Source organism: Eptatretus burgeri, chromosome 6, assembly GCF_056783735.1.
Source record: "Eptatretus burgeri isolate ZD-2024b chromosome 6, Ebu_testis_v1, whole genome shotgun sequence".
Taxonomy (NCBI): domain Eukaryota; kingdom Metazoa; phylum Chordata; class Myxini; order Myxiniformes; family Myxinidae; genus Eptatretus; species Eptatretus burgeri.
The window spans coordinates 35,190,123-35,211,037 of NC_140966.1; the positions used below are offsets into that span (position 1 = coordinate 35,190,123).

The 20,915-nt window shown below is 42.6% G+C and overlaps 1 protein-coding gene across 2 annotated transcripts in view; it reads left to right on the plus strand.

Moving 5' to 3' along the window:
• Nucleotides 1-20,915, plus strand: part of LRP6 (LDL receptor related protein 6) — a 198,813-nt gene that overhangs the window by 58,477 nt on the left and 119,421 nt on the right. The gene's annotated exons all lie outside the window — the stretch shown is intronic.

The following is a 20,915-nucleotide window of genomic DNA, read 5'->3' on the forward strand; positions in this document are numbered from 1 at the left end:
TTCTGCAGGACTTGCACGGTACACCATCAAGCCCCTTCTGGTGAAACTACCTAAATCCAGGATCACTGCTCACCTCCACTCATTTGTTCCTCTTTTGTCCCCCCCCCCCACCTGTGGCATCAACTTTCACACTCTCTTCAATCTCATTCTTCCCTCCAGGTCTTCAAAACTGCTGTTCATCACCATCTCAGATCGTCCCCAATCCAATATCATGATCTTTTCTACCCTAATTAACTACACCCAAATCCCTCCTCCTTCCAATTGTCCAGTTTTCTCTCCTTTGGGTTGCCTTTTGTATCCATCTTGTCCACCCAATGCGTCTTCCGTTTCCAACTTCTCCATCCTGTGTATGTGTGTCTTGCCTCTTTTTACCTCCTCCACCGAAGGTGGAAGGCAGTTATCTTTTCACCACTATCTGTCTGTCTGTCTGTTTGCTTGTTGTCTGTTTGCTTGTTGTCTGTTTGCTTGTTGTCTGTTTGCTTGTTGTCTGTTTGCTTGTTGTCTGTTTGCTTGTTGTCTGTTTGCTTGTTGTCTGTTTGCTTGTTTGTCTTTTTGTTTTTTGTTTGTTTGTTTGTTTGTGTGCAAGATATCTGAAAAAGTTGTGGATGGATCCGGATGAAATTTGGTGGGCAGGTTGGGTGCTTGACAAGGATGAATTGATTAGATTTTGGTGAAGATCCAGATTCAGATCTAGCTACCAGAATTTTAAAAGTGATTCTTGACAATTGAGAGATGGGGCCAAACATAATATATAGCACGATATCTTAATACGTTGTGGACGGATTTGGACGAAACTTAGTGGACACTTTTGGTGTGTGACAAGGAAGAATTGATCCAGTTTTGGTGAAGATTTGAATCTGGATCCATCCATCCATCCATTGGGACCATACTCGGTGCAGAGCGTTGGTGCTGCCGAAGCAGTCTCCTGGGCTATTGGCTACAATCCTGGATGGGTCGGCACTCTGAAACAGGATACTCGAATAGCTCGATCATCCCAGCAAGCTGGTACTCTTTTTGCCGACCTCAGAAGGATGACAGGCTGAGTCAACCCCACCTGCAATTGATTCAACAACCAAGCAGGATTTGAACTCAAGACCCAAGGATCCCAAGTCTGCCACTCTATCCATTAAGCCAACATCAGGTATGAATCCGGATCCGGATCCGATAATTTTTTTAAGTGCTTCTTCATGATTGAGAGATCGGGCTAAACTGATATCTATTTAGCATGATATCTCAAAAAGTTGGGGACGGATTCAGATGAAACTTGGTGGTTTAGGTTGGGTGTGTGACACGGACAAATTAATTTAATTTTGGTGAAGATCTGGATACGAGAATTATTCAATTTTTATTATGATTCTTCACCATTGAGAGATCGGGCCAAAAATGATATATAGCATAATATTTAAAAAATGTGTTGGACCCAATATGTTCTTGTAGATTGGGCATTGTGTGGCAAAGGTATGTACTCTATCGAGTGCCCTTGTCGTTTTGTCTGTTACATTCTGATCGGAATGCTGATCCGTTCACTGTACTAGCTCTTCCATGAGCCTCAACCAAAATAAATAAACAAATAAACCATAAACTGTCTGTTTTGTTGTCCTTATGAGTAGTTCCATTATGTTTGGATTAGCAGTGTCTTGATCCTTTACAGTCACATAATTGATCGATTTTTCTGAATTCACTGTATTTGCTTTACACTTGTTTGCTGTGCGTCCAAAACCAGATTTTCCTTTCGACTGGTTTCGGACTCCAGTAGAACTCGCGTTGATGGTATCACCTCTCATGAATATGGCCCTCTGCTTTCACCCCGAGCACATCACATCCTTGAGAGAGAAGTCTTCAGTGTGGTGATTTTCACCCCCACGACACTTACATCTCCCATTGAGCGTAATGGCTTTCAGTAACCTTCCTTCCTTCCGTGTGGTTGGCTTTAACCTTCTTTCCTGCTGAAGTCGGTTCATGTCCAACATCGCTACTTTATCACCCATGTGCTCCTAGTTTACCTTTTCTGCTTGTTCATCAGACAGACGTTTCATTTGGGCATCTTCGATTTGTCAAATTCACTTTTGGCAACAACTGTGAATGTGTTCTCGCCACCCTTGAATCCAGGCTTCCCTAGCTCTTCGATCTCAACGCTTCATCCAGGAAACCATCGAATGAACAAAGCCAGCCTCTTAAAATGCACGATATTTGCCACGGGCTGTCGTTTTCCTTGGCTGGCAGTCTAAATCTTAATACATTCAATGATGGTGATTGGCTTTGGAGTACAATGCACCTTCAGTGTGGTCTTCATCTCGGCCTAAGACTTTGTACTGGTGGGCTCTGCACTGCATGAAGTTTTCAACATTTTGAAAGCATCTGCCCTAACAATAGCCAGGAACAAATTTGTCCCTCGTTGCTTATTCTTTTTGGCACCATGAAAGCATTGCAACGATCTGCGTCGTCAAATAACTGATTTCTCAAAAACGCCCACATTTTCAAACACAGTTCGTTTTTATATGTCTCAGAGGTTCCTGAACAAAAGCGTTCGTCGTCGTCGTCAATTGTGTACCTGGCAAGCGATGCCGCATCAAAGTATTCCAATACAGAGGCAAGGAGACTCTGGGAAAGACGCCATTTCACGTTTTTTGTTTTTCACATTCTTGTTGCACATCCTTTATCTGACGCCACCAGGACACATCACAGGATAATACAGATAACAGTTGTAGTTGGTACAGAAATTGAGAGTTGGAGTTGATGGTTTTCGGTTGATCCATGCAAGTAGAAAATCCATGATTCTGTGTTCATCTCCAGCATATCACTGGAATGGACTGTGTGTTGAAAATGGAAACTTCTGCTCCAGTTCTAGGATCCCTTGGTAGACATTTGAGAGGCCATTCCTCATTTTTAGATTTGGAAACTGGAAGCTCATGTAGGAGGAAACTGAGGTCATCAATTCAGCAAAGGGAGGAAAGGGGTGGAGGGTGTGAGGAAATGTTAAAAAACACGGTGAATTGAGGAAGGGCAGGTGACGGGGGTGGGAGGGGTTGGGGGCTGGGGGTCGTTAGAGTAAAGTATGTTTGAACTCATCTTATTCTTGACTTTCTCATAAATTATGAAGTCTTATTTCTGATTAAAGATCATTTGTGGGTTTTTTTTTCCCCCCTGCACTTTTAACATTTTGCCACATTGTACTCTTATAATTACATATTGGGTGGGAATGCATTTTATATATAACATTTCCTGGCTCTTCAACTTTGGATGTTTCGAATCACATTTGCTGTTTCCTTCTCCTCTTTTCTCTCATTTAATTTCATGAACTTTAATCTGTTCTTCATTTTTTGTCCTTGTATTATTACATCTGCCACCGAAGGTGAAGGAGGTTATGTTTAGACCCCTCTCTGTCTGTTTGTTTGTGTGCAGGATATCTCAAAAAGTTGAGGGCGGATCCGGATGAAATTTTGTGGGCAGGTTGGGTGTGTGATAAGGAGGAACTGATTAGATTTTGGTGAAGATCCGGATCCGGATCAGACGACTAGAATTTTAAAAATAGCTCCGCAAAGCGGGCGTAACCCCTCAGCCCCTTGACGCAAACCAATTTCAAGATGGTGGCCATATTGAAAATCGCAGCACGCCCATTTTCGAAAGGAACCTTCCTCTACTCAACCCCAACATACCCTGCAAAAATGGATTTAATCGGAGAAGGCGTTCTCCTCGAAATCGACGGAAATCAATTTCAAGATGGCTGCCATGGAGGCCACATTGAAAATCGCAGCGCGCCCATTTTCGAAAGGAACCTTCCTCTACTCAACCTCAACATACCCTGCAAGAATGGATTTAATCGGACAAGGCGTTCTCCTTGAAATTGACGGAAACCAAAAGTTGACAGACACCCGGATGCCTGTGACGACAATACCCCTTTTTCAGCCCAATTCAGGCTGAGGGGTAAAAAGTGATTCTTCACCATTGAGAGATAGGGCTAAACCAATATATAGCACAACATCTCAAAAAGTTGTGGACGGATTTGGACAAAACTTGGTGGACATGTTGGGTGTGGGACAAGGAATAATTGATTCGATTTTGGTGAAGATCCGAATCCGGATCCAGATCTGATAATTTTTTTAGTGATTTTTCACCATTGAGAGATAGGGCTAAACCAATATATAGCATGATATCTCAAAAAGTTGTGGACGGATCCGGATGAAACTTGGTGCTTTAAGTTGGGTGTGTGGCAAGGACGAATTGAATTGACTTTGGTGAAGATCTGAATCCGAATCTGGATACGAGAAGTATTGAATTTGTAAAGTGATTCTTCACCATTGAGAGATAGCACCTAAAATGATATGTAGCATGTCATAGATATTTAATTAATGTGTTGGGCCTGATATGTTCTTATGGATCGGCCATTGTGTAGCAGAGGTCTGTACTCTATCGAGTGCCCTTCTAGTTTTGTCTGTTACATCCTGATCGGAATACTGATCCATTCACTGCACCAGCTCTTCCACGAGCCTCCACCAAAATAAACAAATAAATATACAATAAAGTAAATTAATGAAATAAATTCTCTACCAAGTTCCCTTCTGGTTGGTTGATATATTTTGCACACAAAGTGAAAATACTGGATGAAGGAAGTTGTCCCTAATATTTCTTATCATCCTTGTCTTTTGGACCTTCCTGATACGTTTTGGTATGTAAAGACAATTTCTGCATTCCATAGTTTAATGCAATAATGCTACAATCAAAATGGATAGATATTATTATTATTATTATTATTATTATTATTATTATTATTATTATTATTATTATTATATGCCTGGTGTTGGCTTAATGGTTAAGGTGGTGGGCTTGGGATCCATGATCCTGAGTTAAAATCCCATTTGGCGATTGAATTAATACCAGGTGGGGTTGACTCTGCCTGTCATTTTTCTGAGGTCTGCAAAATGAGTGCCAGCTTGCTGGTATCCTGTGTCGGAGTGGCGAACTGTCCAGGATTGTGCCCAATTGCCAAGAAGACTGCTTAGGCAGCACCAACGCTTTGCACAGAGTATGTCCTGATGGATGGATTAATATTATTATTATTATTTTTACTTGCAAAGTACCTGCACTATGGACTATATTGATTCATGCATGCCACACGTTCTTCTGACGCATGCCTTTATTTGGGTGGTGTATAGGCAACATGCTGCTGCCTTGATCGCTCCAGAAAAGAAATATAACCCAGGCTACGTCCATGGAGCAAAAACATGCCTACTACTTATGTGCATATATTGTACATCGTGTTGATGTAACTCAGATAATTCCAATTACACTGGGCCATAGGCTGACACCAGAAGCTTAAGGCCTGAAGGCAGAGGTCAATATGTACTGTCGCCTTCACAAGGCCCATGACACATGTCAGCTCCATCCTTTCCATATTTGATAGTCCTTTTAACAGTCGCCTAGGTTCTTTTACACTGAACGGGAAACTTAATGGGAGGGCATGGCAATTGTGAACTTGATACTTTCAAAGATGTGTTCGACTGCCATAGCATCAACATGGCAGATTTACAGGTTTTTTTTTGTTGTTTTTTTTCGTGTTACAATTGTAGGTGGCGTCAGCCCAGCTATCCAACCAATAAGTATAGAGCGGACAAACATATATATATATATATATATATATATATATATATATATATATATATATATATATATATATATATATATATATATATATATATATATATATATATATATATATATATATATATATATATATATACAAACACTTGCTACATTGTATACAGAATATATTTTTTTCGTGTTACAATTGTGGGTGGCGTCAGTCCAGCTGTCCAATGAATAAGTATAGAGCGGACAAACATACATACAAACACTTACTCCATTATGTACAGAAGAAGATCATGTATATACACACACATATATATTAGCATTATAATTTTTTTTTACAAGAAACACCCACTCCTTTAGGGAGCAGTTTTGGGGGTGGAGAGTGGGGGAGGTGGGTCACATATATTGTAGTGTCCATGTCAGTTAAGTTCGAACTAGACAGATAGCTCACCGATTTCCCTTGGAGGCGAACAACCGAGCTCCTTGGAGATTATAGTGCGCGTGGGACGTGGACGGCAAGTACGTACCAGACGTGTTTGCCAGGATGGAGGAGAAGGGTTTATACTCGAACCCACAACGAATAGACAGACACAAGCAAACTTAATCACTAATGGTTTAATGAACATAAATCAAGTATTCATAAGAGGAATAAATCAAAGCGTAATAATGAAAATACATCAAAGCATGAGGTAATTTCAGCCTAAAGTCAAGGCGCCTCGACACACACTTACAAAAACGGACAAGGGGAAAAGATAAAACAAAAGAAAAATCCCTCCTTTATTCTGGCACTTCGCTTCGTTCAGAGATGATCCTTTTTGGACCTGGCATCATCTAAACTGCGTAGTCACTGTGCAGGAAACTGCAACCGAAAATGGCACCAAGCCGCTCTCTGGGCGTGAGTTATTCATGCGGTGGTATTCAACGCCAGGGCTTAGAAACCGTCATGCAGCTTTTCACGTTTGAACTTGCCGACCGTTTCTCTCTTGCACCAGGTCCGTTCACACCGATCGCCCACCTTCCTCCTTCACCATATGATGAGACGATTTCTGAGACCCCGTGAAAGGCCACGAGATATGCTCTTCTTCCCTCCTCAGAAACGTACACGCTTCACGACTCAGCCAAACAGTCAATGGCTTGTGTTTTGCTCCAGTGCGCGGACAAATTTGCCTCAGCACAAACACGAGAATCGTGCAGCCTTCTTCACCATGTCGAGGGGAAGCCAGCGAACTTGATCCTTTTTGCTTCCAATCGCGTACCTCACACCACTATATCCTCTCCCCCGACTCTTCTGATGTGGAAGGGGGGGGGGATCCATAGCTAGACTGTGGTAAGTGCAACATGGCCCATGTGTTTCAAGTAGTTCAATTGCCATGTACCAGGGACCTGTTTGAGTAAGTAGTTTCTTACATGTGATGTTGTGGAGGCACCATATGTAATTTACAGACAGGGTAGACAGAATAATATATGTGTAAACACCTCTTATTTGCCGGTGGGGCCAGGTGAGGACTTCCCATCACAGAGGCACATGTGTCACGTGTGCGACGAGGCGGATCACGACCTCTCCGGCCAGTGTGTGCCAGCCATGGTGGTGTGTAGTGGGCTGTGGAGCCCGAAAGAAACAAAGTGGATTTATTGTTACTGAGGCCACCCCTATGGGCGGGACGGCAAGGGGACAACGAGAAGGTGGATCATGGAAGAGCTTGTGAGGCAGAACATGATTGTGGTTTTCTCTGTAGAAGTTTGAGATTGACCCAAACTTCTATCACCCTGTTTTTGGAGAAGGGAAGAAGTGACCTCTCTGTAGAGGAAGAATAAGGACCTCAGAGATGGAGAAGAGGCAGGAGAACTCCACATGCACCAGTGCAAAGAAGCACTTTGAAGAGGAAGAAGAAGGGCTGACCATTGAGGCCTAATCTGGAAAGGACAAAGAGGGCCACAAGGGCTGGTTGAGGCTCTGATCGTCGCAGGCGCTCACTTCATCGTGTTCAGTTTTGGCTTTCTTCGTCTTTCGACTGACTTCGTCACTGGCTGTCGTCATGTCGTACCTGGTTTCCAAAGCAGGCTGCATTAAATCCTGTGTCCACCATACACATCATAGACAAAAGGAAGCCCCCACCTGCATTCTTGTCTTGTTGTAAAAGTGTGTCCTGTGACACCTAGAGTGGGTGAGGTTCCGCGCTTTATTTCTTTACTTTTTGCAGGCACTGTACAATGATTTCACACACCTCGACTTTTGTCACAATGTTTTGTTACAGCCCGAATTTAGAATGGATGAAATTTTTTGTCACTGATCGACACAAAATACCACATAATGACAAAGTGAAAACATGTCTTGAGAAATTTTTACAAATTATCGAAAAATGAAAAGCTGAAATGTCTTGCGTCGATAAGTATTCAACCCCTTGAGTCAATACTTTGTAGAAGCACCTTTGGCCATGATTACAGCTTCGAGTCTTCTTGGTTATGTCGATCAGCTTTGCACATCCGGATTTGGGGATTTTCTCTCATTCTTCCTTTAAGATTTGCTCAAGCTCTGTCAAGTTGGATGGGGAGCGTCAGTGAACAGCAATCTTCAAGTCTTTACACAGATTCTCAGTGGGATTCAAGTCTGGGATTTGGCTGGGCCACTCAAGGACTTACATGTTCTTGTTCTGAAGTCATTCCAGTGTTGCTTTGGCTGTATGCTTGGGGTCATTGTCCTGTTGGAACGTGAATCTTCGCTGCAGTCTAAGGCCTTTTGCACTATGCAGCAGGTTCTCCTCAAGGATTTGCCTCTACTTGGCTCCATTCATTGTTCCCTTTATCCTTTCAAGTCTCCCAGTCCCTGCCACTGAAAAACATCCCCATAGCATGATGCTGCCACCACCATGCTTCATGGTAGGGATGGTGTTACATGGGTGATGAGCTGTGCTCGGTTTCTGCCATACGTAGAGCTTTGCATTCAGGCCAAGTAGTTCAATTTTCGTCTCATCAGATGACAGAATCTTTTGCCTCATGCTCTCAGTCTTTATTTTTTTATTTTTTTACTGCTTTCCATATGTGTTTACCAAAAACTTTCCGTGCGTTTGCTGTCAATTTCGCTCATTTCAATGATCCTTGGGGAACGGTAACCGTAAGTAAAAACAATTGAACACAGTGCAGTAAGCGACCATTTTGGCAATTTCCTGGGCTGAAAAGTCCAGAAAAGGTGGGCTGTGCCCACCTGACCCAAGGTACTGTCAACATGTATGCAATATATTTTATTACTACCAAATACCGCCCGTTGTTTCGCTGATGGGAGTACGCAAGGGGGGGGGGAGGGAGAAATAGAGGGGGGAAGAGGGAGGGAGAGAGAGTGGTGAGAGTGGAGCGGAAAGGAGCGAGGAGGGGTGGGAGAAGGGAAGACAGGGAGGTAACAGGAAGGGAAGGCAAATGTGCGGTGCAGCATTAATTACGATTCATACTGTTTCCTCAAAATGATTATACATTGAAAAACTGAAGATGGAAATAAAATAATGGCTGAAATCCATTTTCTACCGTTCAAACTATAAACACGATCTGGAGACCGACACCGCCGAACACATCCAGAGCCAAAACCCGCCGAACGCATCCGGAGCCAAAACCCGCCAGACGCATCCGGAGCCAAAACCCGCCAGACGCATCCGGAGCCAAAACCCGCCAGACGCATCCGGAGCCAAAACCCGCCAGACGCATCCGGAGCCAAAACCCGCCAGACGCATCCGGAGCCAAAACCCGCCAGACGCATCCGGAGCCAAAACCCGCCAGACGCATCCGGAGCCAAAACCCGCCAGACGCATCCAGAGCCAAAACCCGCCAGACGCATCCGGAGCCAAAACCCGCCAGACGCATCCGGAGCCAAAACCCGCCAGACGGAGCCAAAACCCGCCAGACGCATCCGGAGCCAAGCCGTCTGGACACAAACATTGCTTGGACACATCTGAAGACAAATCCCGCCCAGACGCGTCCTGAGAGAAGCACGGGCCGGACGCGTCCGGTGAGAAGCACGGGCCCGGACGCGTCCGGTGAGAAGCACGGGGCCGGACGCGTCCGGTGAGAAGCACGGGCCAGGCGCGTCCGGTGAGAAGCACGGGCCGGAAGCTTCCGGTGAGAAGTACGGGTTGGACGCGTCCTTGGAGAAACAATGCCCTGTGACAAACGAGACAGACAGACATACATTGGGGAGAACAAGTATTTGATACACTGCCGATTTTGCAGGTTTTCCCACTTACAAAGCACGTAGAGGTCTGTAATTTTTATCATCGGTAAACCTCAACTGTGAAAGACGGAATCTAAAACAAAAATCCTGAAAATCACATTGTATGATTTTTAAATAATTAATTTAAATAATTAATCATGTCTATGTTAACAGAAAACAAAATGAAGCCTTCAAAGAAAAGAAAACCTTCCCTATAGTCAAACATGGAGGAGTTCAGTGATGTTTTTGGGTTGCTGTGCTGCTTCTGGCACCGGGTGCCTTGAATGTTTGCATGGCATCATGAAATCGGGAGATGACCAAGGTATTTTGGAGCGCAATGTTCAACCCAATGTATGAAAGCTGGGTCTCTGTCGAAGGTCATGCGTCTTGCAGCAGGATAATGACCCCAAACACGCTTCAAAAAGCATTCAGGAATGGTTCAAGACAAAAACTGAGCTGTTCTGAAGTGGCAGCAATGAGTCCAGATATAAATCCCATTGAACACCTGTGGGGAGATCTGAAAACAGCAGTTCGGAGAAGGCACCCTTCAAATGTGGGAGAAATGGAGCAGTTTGCATAAGAAGAGTGGGCCAAACTGCCATTCGTGAGGTGAAGGAAGCTCATTCATGGCTATAGGAAGTGTTTGACTGCAGTTATTTTGTCCAAAGGTTGTGCTACCAAATATTAACTCTCAGAATTCAATAATTTTGTCAATGCCATTTCTTTTTATTGTCTGATTTAAAAGGATATATGAAGTTCTGAATCAAAAACAAAGGTTTTGTAATATTTAACAATGAAATAAATAATTGTGGAGACAAAATACTTTTGTCAATTTCAACTTATTGTGAGTTATTTGAAAAAAGTGCAAAGGTGCCAATATTTTTGCCATGATTATCGAGACAGTTATAAGACTCGTCGTTTGTTTAAATTATCAGATTTCACAACAGATTTCGACACTTATTTAGTCCGGACGATATCCGATTTTCAAAACCAAAATAATATTTTGATGATATACTTGAATTTGTCAATGAGAGTAGATCATGGAAAATTGTATCACATAGTGCATGAAATCGCTCCAAGCTAATAATTTGAAAACTAAAGTACTTACAAAAGCGACATACAGCGATTCGTAGCTATGATGAACAGGCATTTGATAATATGAGTGAGGAAAGTGTAAAAAAACAAACAACTTTATCATTAAGAGATCGTTGCGGCCTGTTCCAAGTCAAAGCATCGTTGAGCAGGCCAAAAAACCCCACCGAGGTTACCGAGGATACGCCTTCAGACCCCATGGAGAGCGGTGACCGAGGATGCACCTGATCAAGGATATAATTAAATACGGCTGTTCATTATCTTCAAAAAAGGGTGTTTTAAATCACCCAAAGACCCAATTTTCACTCTTGCGCTTCCCTGGAGTTTTCTTCATATGCATGCAGAGTTTCAGGTTGTTAGGTTTTATAGTTTTGGAGTTATGGAGGACACACACTGATGCGTGCACACGCACACACACACACACACACACACACACACACACACACACACACACACACACACACACACACACACACACACACACACACACACACACACACTCTCTTATTGGTATAGATGCTCTAACAGGAACACAAACCACAAGGATAAACACTGTTTATTTATTACGTCATAAAAGGTGCCATTAGTAGCTGAACAAAAATACACTTGCTCCGATGTATGTATGTATGTATGTATGTATGTCTATATGTATATATTTATATATATATATATATATATGTATATATATATATGTATATATGTATATATCTTCTTCTTCCTTCGGCTGCTCCCGTTCGGGGTCGCCACAGCGGATCATCCGTGTGATCCGCATTGTGATTTGGCACATGTTTTACGCCGGATGCCCTTCCTGACGCAACCCTGGTCGCCTCTTACGACACAGGGATATGGTACACCTATTTTAACCGGGGTATACACCGGCCCAGTACACTGGTACTCACTTCGCCGACCTCGGAAGGATGACAGGCTGAGTCAACCCCCTGGTGTATTAATTCAGTGGCCGAACGGGGCTTGAACTCAGGACCTTTTGGATCCCAAGCCGCTGCCCTAACCACTGCGCCAACACCAGGCATGTGTATATGTATGTGTATGTATATATATATATACATATATATATATATATATATATATATATATATATATATATATATATATATATATATATATATATATATATATATATATATATATATATATATATATATATATATATATACCGTATTTTTCAATCTATAATTCAATGTGGAGTACAAGTCAAATTGGCTAATTTCCACACTTTTTCTTTCCATCATTCATAGATAAGTCTATTTGGAGTACAAGACGAAGCAAAATTGTCATTCAGAACAATGGAGGTGTTGATTCCTCCCTGACACACACAATGTATTGATAGCTATGGTACTTCCAGGGTCATGAATATTAATGAGCTGTTTTTTGCATATTATTTGAATTAATTTGAAGGATGACCTTTCGGATAAATTCGGAATGTAAATAGTTTTTCAATATGTTTGTTATCATAGGGAGAGGGGTGCAGTATTTTAAACAGGCTATGGAATCATTATGCTTCATTGCCCATAACGTTTTGTTGCAGTTCACGATTCCTTAAATAAACATGAACACCAACACATTGTCATACAAGCACTCTGTGTTTGTCCACTTAACTTTACAGCCATGATTAGCTTTCTTGGTTTTCTCAACTGAAGATTCGTCTTCATACAAATGCAGTATTCATATTAATCCCCACTGCTCTGATTACATAATTCTTTGGCACCTCAGTGATGACTTCTCCGATCTGGATTTGTTGCAAAGCCATTCGATAGCTCGATCGAAGATTTCTCGATTCCAGATTCGCCTCTCGACTCATCCAAAAGGCCAAACGGGGCCGGATTCACTCCACAACTCGACTGAAAGCCCATTTGCCTTCTCAGCCCACAAATTATTTGAGCAGTTCGTCTGAGACACAAAGGCCTCATCTCCTTCCCTGTACACTCCACACCTGCACCTCTCCTATCCCGACAAGCAATCTCAGCCCTACATTTTGGTGAATACCCCTGTAAATGTTAATTTAATTGTCCATTCGTATTTTCATTCGTGTTCTTTATTGATTTTTTAATATTTGTCTCTAATATGCAGTAAAGTGAGGCTAAAGTTATGTTTGGGTGACTGAAAATGTGCCTTGGGTAGGCATCCCACCCCCATTATAACACTTTGTCTCGCACCTGGTTTGCTTAACGTTGCACTTTCCAGGAATGCATCCATGACATTGTGGAAACTTTCTGTGGTGTGTTTTGAATTAACAATTATACAATTTATTCACCCCTGTTGGACTTGGTCCGAAATGGGGGCTTATGGATTTGGTCTTTATTTTCGTGTACGTGCGTGCGTGTGTGCATCCGCAACCATATCTTGGAAATGTATGGGCCAATTTTATTTATACTTGGCACAAAGACAACACATGATGGTATACATTTGCACGTCATTTTGTTTTTGCCAACATCAGATTCACAAGTTGGCCGACTGGCGGCTATTTTAGTTGTAAAAAAGAAACAATCCGGTGTCGAACATGTCCTCAACCATTTCTCGCACGTGCATTTTCCGATCTTGTTCAAACATGGCAAACACTCCGTGAATGATGGTTTACATAAGCACGTCATTTTCTTTTGAGATCAGATCCAAGATGGCCGACTCGTGGCTATTTTAGTTGTAAAAATATCCCGATGTTGAACACGTCCACAACCATTTGTCAGACATGCAGTTACCCATGTTGTTTAAACTTGGCACACAGATAACGAATGATGGCTTACATGTGCACGTCATGTTTTTTGTTTTTTCGAGATCACATCCAAGATGGCGGACTGGCGGCCCTTTTGTGACTTAAATGTGTCCCCAACCATTTCTCAGACATGCATGGTCTGATATTGTTCAAGTATGGCACAAGTACAGTGCATGATGGCATACACATGCCTCTCGCTTTATTTTGCGATCTGATCAATGATGGCCGACTGGAAGACTGGCGGCCGTTTTAGTTGTTCATAAATATGGGCTAATCCTTTAACTTTGTGCAGCAAAATTACAAAAACACTGGGGGTTATGACATTTTATGTGCTTTTACTTGATTCAGGTAATATATTTTGCAATTTTTTTTCATTTATGCAATTCAATGTCTGAAAACATAGATAAGTTGATTCTGAATATAATCGAGGCCCGGCCTTCTTGGGGGGGGGGGGAAGTAGTATTGACTTGTACGCTAAAAAATACAGTAGGTTTAACATGGAAATTGCTGTGCAGAAGTCTTCAACATTTTGCATTTTTAGCTCGCCTGTTCGAAGAACGGAGAGCTATAGCGATACCCCCGGCGTGAGCGTGAGCGTGAGCGTCAGCGTGAAAATGTTAAAGTTTTTGGTGCAACTTATTTAGAAGCTTGCCATTCATTTAATATGTGCACTAGGATGCTGATATTTGGCATGGAGGTTCCTTTGGGGTATATTATTGCTGTCGTGAAGTTGAAATTAAAAAAATAATTTCAAATGTTTTAAATTTTTGACCTGTTTTGAACTTAACTTTTTTGGAGCACATCAACGTGAAAGTTTTTGGTGGAAGTTATTTAGAAGCTTGCCATTCTTTTAATATGTGTACTCAGATGCTGATATTTGGCATGGAGGTTCCTTTGGGGTATACTATTGGTGAAGTGAAGTTGAAATTAACAAATGATTAATTTTTTTTTATTTCAACCTAAGATGGTGTCAAAGCCACCCAATGCTCGCCTGTTTATACTAGACGCTTGCCATTCATTTAATATGTGTACTCGTTTACTGATTATAATATACAAATACATATATTGCTTTAAAATTATTTGGATCAGACTTCACTGCAATGCTTTATAAAAAAATATTATTAGACTAGTCTTTTAAAAACGATAAATGTATAAACAGGCGAGCATTGGGTGGCTTTGACACCAACTTTGGTTATACTCTGATGCAGAAGGAATACAAATACACGATAAGGAAACAAAACTTTGTCTGCAATGCAAATTCCCCTTTCTGAAAAAGAAAATCTTATTCGAATAACCAAATTTATACACAATATACCTTGATATAAACTAATCGTGTGTCTGTCCTCAATTTTCTTTCAAAACCAGATATTCTTCTTGGGACTCTTTCAAATAATTTTGTTATAACCTCTTGTGAAATTGTGTTCCACGCCATCAATACTGACCACAGGCTTGTGGCAACTCTGAAGTTAAGCATCTCTGATTGAGGCTTTAGAGGGGGTCGACATGTTTTGGGGAATCCTGATTTGTTTTGGAATGCCTTCAAAACTACCATCCTTGATGTTTCTGGTGAATGTCTTGGAACCCACTGTCAGGCAAAGAAGAACTTTGTCTCCCAAGGTACACTGAATACCATTGACCAGAGTTACAGCGCCAGGTTTAATGCAGAGCTTAGCTGTTCAGGCAGTTGAGGCATAAAACTGAACGTGCGCTGAGAGGAGATAAGAAGGCCTATGTGTGAGGAATCTGTGATGGGGTAGAGCATCACCTGTGGTCAAGTGATTCTCATCCAACTTTGAGGAATTTGTGCATTGCATTCCTCCAAGCCCGTCCCTCGGTGTACTGCAGTTAGATCGGATGGTGGTGGGCTCTTGACAGAGGAGTCTGAAGTGAAGGCCCACTGGGCTTGTTGCTTTGAGTGGCTGTACCAGGTTGACCCACCAGCTGTTGAGTTGCATGTCAGGGGTGTAAATATTCTTGTTGCTGACCCTCCAATCAATTGTGAATCTCCTTAGTTTGTGGAAACACAGGCTGCGGTGAACCATTTGAAATGGGGTAAAGCTCCTGGGAACTGTGCCATCCATGCTGAACTTCTCAAAGCTGGTGAAGAGGGGCCTTGTTGTCCCTCTCTGAAAAGGGAAGGGTGATCACCCGGACTGCAACAGTAACCGAGGGGTGATGCTTCTCTCAGTGCCGGGCAAGGTCTTCGCTCCGATAATTCTTAATAGGGTTCACCACCATCTGCTTGAGCACCAGCGTCCAGAGCAGTCAGGCTTTACACCAAAGTGGTCAACATTGACCACATTCTTGTTCTTCCGGTCTTCATTGAATACACACGAGTTTTGGCAGGGGCTGCTTGCAGCTTATGTTGATCTCTGTAAAGCGTTTGATTCAGTGAATCGGAATGCCCTCTGGAGGATTCTTGGGCTTCGTGGGGTGCCACCAAAACTGATCGATCTGATGTCTGAACTATACTCTGGTACTGAGAGTGCTGCGAGGTGTGGTGATTCCATCTCCGCCTTATTTCCAGTTGTTACTGGAGTTTGTCAGGGGTGTGTTCTGCCCCCACCCCCCACCAACTTTTCAGCACCTGTATATGGACTGGATTCTGTGGAGGATGTCGGAGAGATCAAGCTGTGGTGCATTGTTTGGTAATGTCACCATCTCTGACCTTGATTTTGCAGATGATTCATTCATCTTTCCAGAGATAATGGATATCCTAATGGGGGCTGAATGAGGTGTGGAATGTGCTCGAGGTGCTGAATGAGGGGTCGGAACTGCTGGGTTTGTGGGTTTCCTTGGTCAAAACTAATAGCCAGGCTTTCAGTGACATCTTGGATGCTACTATCTTGTCTGTACCTGTTTGTGATGAGGATGTTGAGATCACAGAGAGATTCACTTACCTTTGCAGTGATATTCATGTTTCTGCATGTTTTGAGCCAGAGGTCAATAGATTTCTGGCTCAAGCCTGGAAAGTCATGGATTCACTGGATCATGGAGTGTGGATATGTCAAAGACTCGTACTTTTGTCCTCCTGCATAGGTACCGATGCAGGAGGGCAAAAGTCCGAGTGTTTAAGTCCTTGGTGCTTCCAGTCTTGCTCTGTGGATGTGAGATTTGGACTCTGACCAGGTATCTGATACAAAGACTTAACTCCTTTGGTACCAGGTCTCTGGAGAATCCTTGGCTGTTGTTGGTCGGACTTTGTGTCCAACGAGTGGTTTCTGAGAGAGAGACAGAGACAGAGGACTCAGATGAGATTTGTTACCTGTTTAGTCCTTGAGTGTCAGCTGCTGCTGTATGGACATGTTGATCATTTTCCTGATGATGATCCTGCTCACCAGATTTTCTCAGCGAGGCCACCTCATGCATGAAGGAGGCTAATAGGTTGATCACATACATCGTAGTTACAGCAGGTTGATCGGAATCTCAAGGAGATGGGGATGGACCAGGCATCTGCCTGAAGCATTGCCAGGCGTAGGCCCCTGGAGTATTGGCGGAAAGTGGACACAGCGATGCGCTGCTCCGGTGCATGCTCCCATACCTGACCTGACCTGACCTCAAACTCTTTCTCCATAATTGTTAATGGTCCAACATCTCCTTCCATCCTTATCAACAGCGGTGTCCCTCAGGTTTCTGTCCTGTCTCCAACCATCTTCTTTATTTTTTATCAATGACCTTTTCTCTTCTACAAATATCCAAATGCACTTGTATGTTGATGACTCAAGATTACATTCTTCCATGTTTTTCACACCTCATCCATCTTCCCTCACCTGAAATACTTTTAATTTTATCATTGCCACCTCTTTAAATTCTGATTTCGACAAGATCTCCCAGTGGGGCAAATGTCATCAACTTAAGTTTAATGCTTCTAAAACCCAATTTCTTCCCATCCATCTATATCTATATCTTTTTTCTATATCTATATGTATATCTCTCTGTCTCTCTCTCTCTCTCTCTCTCTCTCTCTCTCTCTCTCTCTCTCTCTCTCTCTCTCTCTGTCTCTCTGTCTCTCTGTCTCTCTGTCTCTCTGTCTCTCTGTCTCTCTGTCTCTCTGTCTGTCTCTGTCTGTCTCTGTCTGTCTCTGTCTCTGTGTGTCTCTGTCTCACTCTCTGTCTCTGTCTGTCTCTCTCTCTCTCTCTCTCTCTCTCTGTCTGTGTCTGTCTCTCTCTCTCTCTCTCTCTCTCTCTCTCTCTGTGTCTCTCTGTGTCTCTCTGTGTCTCTCTGTGTCTCTCTGTGTCTCTCTGTGTCTCTCTGTGTCTCTCTGTGTCTCTCTGTGTCTCTCTCTGTCTCTCTCTGTCTCTCTCTGTCTCTCTCTCTCTCTCTCTCTCTCTCTCTCTCTCTCTCTCTCTCTCTCTCTCTCTCTCTCTCTCTCTCTCTGTGTCTCTCTCTCTCTCTCTCTCTGTGTCTCTCTCTCTCTCTCTCTCTCTCTCTCTCTCTCTCTCTCTCTCTCTGTCTGTCTGTCTGTCTGTCTGTCTGTCTGTCTGTCTCTCTCTCTTTCTCTCTCTCTCTCCCTCTCTCTCTCTCTCTCTCTCTCTCTCTCTCTCTCTCTCTCTCTCTCTCTCTCTCTCTGTCTCTGTCTCTGTCTCTGTCTCTGTCTCTGTCTCTGTCTCTGTCTCTGTCTCTGTCTCTGTCTCTGTCTCTGTCTCTGTCTCTGTCTCTGTCTCTGTCTCTGTCTCTGTCTCTGTCTCTGTCTCTGTCTCTGTCTCTGTCTCTGTCTCTGTCTCTGTCTCTGTCTCTGTCTCTGTCTCTCTCTCTCTCTCTGTCTCTGTCTCTGTCTCTGTCTCTGTCTCTGTCTCTGTCTCTCTCTCTCTCTCTCTCTCTCTCTCTACTCCTCAACTCCTCAACTCCTCAACTCTCGATTCTCCTTTGCAAGCTCCACAATTGCACCATGTGATGCAATGAACTTACTAAGTTTTACCCTCACATCTAATTTATCATGGAATCCACACATTACGCATATAGTTAAGTCTGCCTCTAAGAGTCCTGTTCAGATGTCGAAGATTCTTCTCCTCTGAACAGTTGCTTCAACTATATGAAGAATTGATATGTCCTTGTATTGAGTACTGCTCTCACATCTGGGGAGGTTTGAGCCCCATATGCTTACTTGACAGAAGTGAATCCAAAGTAATCTGACTTGTCAACTCTCCCAGTCTTACTTCAAAACTTGACCTGCTCAAATTACACCCCAAAGTTGGCTCTCTTTCTCTTTTCTATCGATATTACTTCCCTTTCTGCTCCCGAGAACTTGCTGCTAGTGTACCTCTGTCATTAGCCAGACCACGAAATACTCTACAAGCCAATACCTCACGTGATCGTTGTGTGGTCATTGACAACTCAAGGGTGGGCTATCATGTTTGTTTCTTCCCCTTCACTGTCGATCTCAGAACTCTTTACCTTCTTATATCTTTCCAAACAGTTATGACTTTCTCCTTTTCAAAAAGCATATTTTATGATCACCACATGGTAAGAAAGTGCAAGAGCAGTATCATTTTTGGCCCTGCCCCCTGTGGCTTGGTTAAAAGGTGCAATACTGAAAAATGCAATTGTAGGCACATTTTAAAACCTTTTTTAAAAGAAGTTCCCTTCGTGTACAGCCTTTTTGGCTGCTGGTTGCATCATTGGTTAGAGGCACGGTTATGCCGCTGATGCAGTGCCCCTATTACCAGTACACTGGTGCTCATTTCGCAGACCTCAGGAGGATGACAGGCTGAGTCAACCCCTGGTGTTAATTCAGCGGCTAACGGGGCTCAAACTCAGGACCCTAGGATCCCAAGCCACCATCTTAACCACTAAGCGAACGCCAGGCTCTTTTAATGATGTGTACCTCCACTTTGTATATGCAATCAACGTTGGGGGACGTATGAAATATGCAACAATTTTTGGGGTATTTGACCCCCGGTTCACCCCCCCAGTGGGACTTCGTGTCACAGGGTCAAAACTGGAAGAAAAAAAAAATAACTCAAAATTGATATTGGGTCATTCCTGGTGGAACTTTTTTGCCATCTTTCAACTCTGTTTTAGGTGGAAAGCATGGGGATTTGCGATGGAATATCATCAACTTCGCTATACCAGCATTCCTCACTTAACGACCAAGTTCCGTTCCTACGACTAGGTCGATAAGCGAGGATATATTTTTAAATGTTGGAACAGTAGTGTACTGTATACTGTAATAAACGGAATAGAGGAAATCAGCTCTAATATACATTACTTTGGTTTGCATACTGTAAATACAAGTAATCGTTTTTATTTATTCTGAATAAAGAAAAGGTCTAAAGGAAACTCCAACTTGATAACTTTGTTTTAATTTGCATAACCCTTACATATTACAGAACATAAAAATACAATCAGCAAAAATTATAAAAATGATGTACCAAAAAACATTAAAGTTATAAAAAAAAGACATTCAGATTAACATTTTAGTCATTGAATCCTTCAAAGTGTGGTAGTTGTTCGGGGTCATCAGCGTCATCATCAGAGTTATCAGCAGGGTTATCAGGAGCTGTCGATTTATTATGCAGATTGAATCTCCGACAAAACCATTGAAACCATCCATGGCTTGCCGTAAATGTTTCCGTCGACCTAAATGTTTCCGTCGACCGACTGTGGGAACGAGACTGAGACTGAGAAAGGGTGATGCGAGATGAGATGCCCGTGCTGCCGTTTCCACAACCCAAGTTCTCGTACAGCGTGAAATACAGACTGGTCGGAGAGCTGGTCGTAAGTCCGGGCGGTCGTTATACAGGTAGGTCGTTAAGTGAGGAGTGCCTGTAGTTACGATTGTTAAGATCTGCCCAGCTCGGGTAAATTGATTTATTATTCTTGGTGTGCATTCTCAACAAGTTTAAGTTGTGATGATGTAAATAAATAAACAAGAAAAAGACGTTGTGCAGAGCACGATACTTGCAAAATCCACCCTCCAAAGGTTGCCATGGATACATCAAATTGTCCATTTCATTGAGATTAAAATTGACAATATTAATCAAAGCTCAGGTCAATCGGATGAAAATTGATTATTTTTCAGATTGAAATTGATGATTTTAGAAGTTTGACCTTGAGTTGACATTTTGACCTCAAATAGTTGGTTTCCTAATTCAGGGACGCAATATGCAAATCATGTTCATCTTTAAAGTCAATCACTTGAAAAATGGCAATTTTAGAAATATGACTTCAAGATGACCTTTGACCTTTGACATCAACATCAATAGGCATCTCATTTGAGACGACCTCCACAACTTGGTAAAGTTTCATGACGATCGGTTTGGTATTGTGACCTGTAGGCGATAAATAGACAAACAGACAATAATAAAATCGACT